Source organism: Aplysia californica, unplaced genomic scaffold (genome assembly GCF_000002075.1).
Source record: "Aplysia californica isolate F4 #8 unplaced genomic scaffold, AplCal3.0 scaffold00635, whole genome shotgun sequence".
Taxonomy (NCBI): Eukaryota; Metazoa; Mollusca; class Gastropoda; order Aplysiida; family Aplysiidae; genus Aplysia; species Aplysia californica.
The window spans coordinates 307,387-310,486 of record NW_004797905.1 but is presented as its reverse complement, the minus strand read 5'-3'; the positions used below and the strand labels follow the sequence as shown (position 1 = coordinate 310,486).

At 40.4% G+C, this 3,100-nt stretch overlaps 1 protein-coding gene across 1 annotated transcript in view; it reads right to left on the bottom strand.

Annotated features, from left to right (window-relative positions):
• LOC101854751 (neprilysin) overlaps positions 1-1,030 on the bottom strand; it is a gene marked incomplete at its 3' end in the record, with an annotated part of 60,166 nt that extends 59,136 nt beyond the window's left edge. Inside the window, 1 exon segment of the mRNA XM_013087766.2 lies at positions 625-1,030.
• Positions 1,031-3,100: the final 2,070 nt, after the last annotated feature.

Here is a 3,100-nt window from a genome sequence, read left to right as displayed (position 1 = left end):
AAGAAGAAGAAGAAGAAGAAGAAGAAGAAAAACAAGAACAAGAACAAGAACAAGAACAAGAACAAGAACAAGACCAAGAACAAGAACAAGAACAAAAACAAAAACAAAAACAAGAACAAGAACAAGAACAAGAACAAATAAAAGAAGAAAGAGGTTAATTCTTTCTGACAACATTTAGTGGTCTTGTTCTTTTTCCTAAGCACATTCTGCATGGGCTGGGCTTATCGCCATGTTCAACACATGGAACTAACTTAAAGAGCAGGGCCTACTTTTGAATTGTCCGACTTCGACAGAATTAAATGAGTTGGCAGCCTTAAAAACTCCCCCAAAGTCAAACCGAGTTCGTGATCGCCCCTTCATGGATTCGAACGTGGGTCTTGCATACAATAGCCCACCACAGAAATCCAGAGAGATAATTTATAGGAGCTAAAACACTAGAGAGCAATCTACTCTCATAGTAAGTGTGATTGAACTTATACGTAATTGAAAGTGCGTTAAGTAATTACTATACCTGCCACTGTGGGTTCATTTACACAAAAAGCAATGCAACAATGGAACGTTTAAAGTTTGCCTATTGATAGGTATAGAAATATAGGTCTACCTAAGTCTAGCCTTTATCATTACCTGTATTCACTTTTAATCCCACCACAGAAATCCAGAGACTTACAATATCAACACACTGAAACGGATATCATTCTTTGACAAAAATTGTCTTCCAACTTAAATCTACCTAGAGTACAAAATTTAAAATTGAATACAAGTATTCTAAATGTCCTTTAAAACTGCTGTAATTCCTTCGTGCACTCTGTTAAGTTGGGGTCAGCGAAGAACACTCCAGGTGATTTGCATAAACACAAACAACTTTCTCTCAAATGAAATTGAAAGCACTTTTCACGGATGTATCGGAATGCTGAATTCAACGACGTTGGTGATTTATATAGATCTATACGGTGTCTGCGCGGCGGGGATATTAGCCGACTGTCTTATCTAGGTGGGTTTTGACGAGCTGAGCTGTGACTGCACGCCGCCACGGCCACCGCATGACAGCAAAGCCAAGTGAGCTAACTTGTCTTGCCGAGAGAATGAGGGGGGGGGGGGGAAGAGAGATGAGAGGAATGGTTGGGGTGGGGGGATCTCATGGGCACCCGTTGGGGGGAGGGGGAGGGCAGGGAAGACACTATCACCGACCCCCTCTTAAATCTCCATCCTTCATCAATTATACCCCTAACCCCCCTCAAACACTGTCTCCCTCCTTTTTCCCCTTTCTTAACCAGCGATACTTCCATACCGCAACGCCGTTACTCGCTTTTTTCATCTTCTCTTTCCTCATTCTCTGCGCGTGTGTGTGCGACTGCATGTTTGTGTACGTACGTACGTCTCTCTCTCTCTCCTTCTTTCTCTCTCTCCCCCCCTCTCTCTCTCTCTCTCTCTCTCTCTCTCTCTCTCTCTCTGTGTGTGTGTGTGTGAGTGTGTTTGTGCGTTCGTCTCTTCTCTACAGTAATCGATTATTTCAACAGGGAGGTCGAGTCTTTCTGAACCGTGGAGCAGAATTCCAGGTTTTTTGGATTGTTTTGTGTGAGAACTAAACAAGACATCAGCCATGAGGAAAATCGAAGTTTGGTGTCTGACAAAGCTCAACTGAATACGAAACAAATCGGGTCACACAAGCGTACGTGTAGCGAATCCTTCTGTAGAGGGAACCGAAATGAACGACACCGTGGTGCGAACCACGAAGCCATGATTATCTACACTGTTTGTGTGTGTTATCGAATAGAAAATTCACCTTCGCCTTTGCCGCTGCCTCGCTTGGCGCACTGAATTTGTTTTGTTGAAAGAGAAATTAAGTGAAATGATTCCTTGCTAGACCTATTTTACTGGGAACAGGTTGATAAAAAGATGTTTCGATTCAGTGCACGCTGAGTTTGTTTAGCGGGTGAAGCGTGGAAGATGCCGACACAACATTTAATCGCCTAAAAAGCGATGTCTATCAGTTACAAAGGATATGGGAAGTAAAGAAACCGCAAACTATCAAAAGACGGGGGTTCTTTAAATGGGTGACATGCTGCTCTGATTCAAACGATTAGTATAGAAGAGACACAACTGAGTCATGATGAAATAATTAAATGGTAGTTTGACCTGCAACCGTAAATGATCTTCATTCCGTGTATTTATATATATAGATCTAGGTCAGTGGGTAAAAATCTGTGAAGCTGAAAGGGCGAAAGACTTTTAGCTGATGTTGTCGTTTGTTACAGAAATTAGTAGAATCTTTGTATTTGGTCCGAACGACCTGCATTCTGGTGACCCGTTAAAACTGTCATTCTTGTCAGCCTTACCCTCTGTTTTAGTGGAACTCATTTTTAGATCTAGTTGTTTATTCCCTTTGTATTCATTTTATGAAAATAACCTGTATTGATGAATTTATCCCTTTCTTTGATGGGTGAGGAGGGGTGTTGTTGTTATTACATTACTTTTTTTTAAAGTTTCATTATCTTTCTTTAAGTATTTATAAAGGAATTTGAATTATTTCCTTTTTCGGACTGAGGGGGTGTGTGTGTGGGGGGGGGGGGGGAGGGCACAGTTAATTATAACACAAAGCAAGTTGTTTTAGGGGAAGAGCTTATGCATATATATGTCCACCTCTTATAAAGCAGGCACGAAAACCTTATGCATGTATCATGTAAAATGTGGTTATAGATAGATAGATAGATAGATTGATAGACAGATAGATAGATAGATAAAACAGACTTGCACTAACCCCCCTTTCAACACACACACAGACACATAAAAACGAACAAATACATATTAAACACACACACACACACACACACACACACACACACACACACACACACACACACACACACACTTACACAAATACAAATGCATAGAAATCTTAACACAAATTGTGTATGTCTCTTCATATTCGATGCATGTTTTTCAAATTTAAGACAAATGCACACAATACATAATGGCATATAAACCAGGAATAAGAGCTTGGACCTTTAGTTCAGACGTTCATTAGTTAGACGTCTCAATGTCTGTTTTTCCATGAATAATAATAATATTAGACTACTATACTATGTGTTGGAGTGCAGCG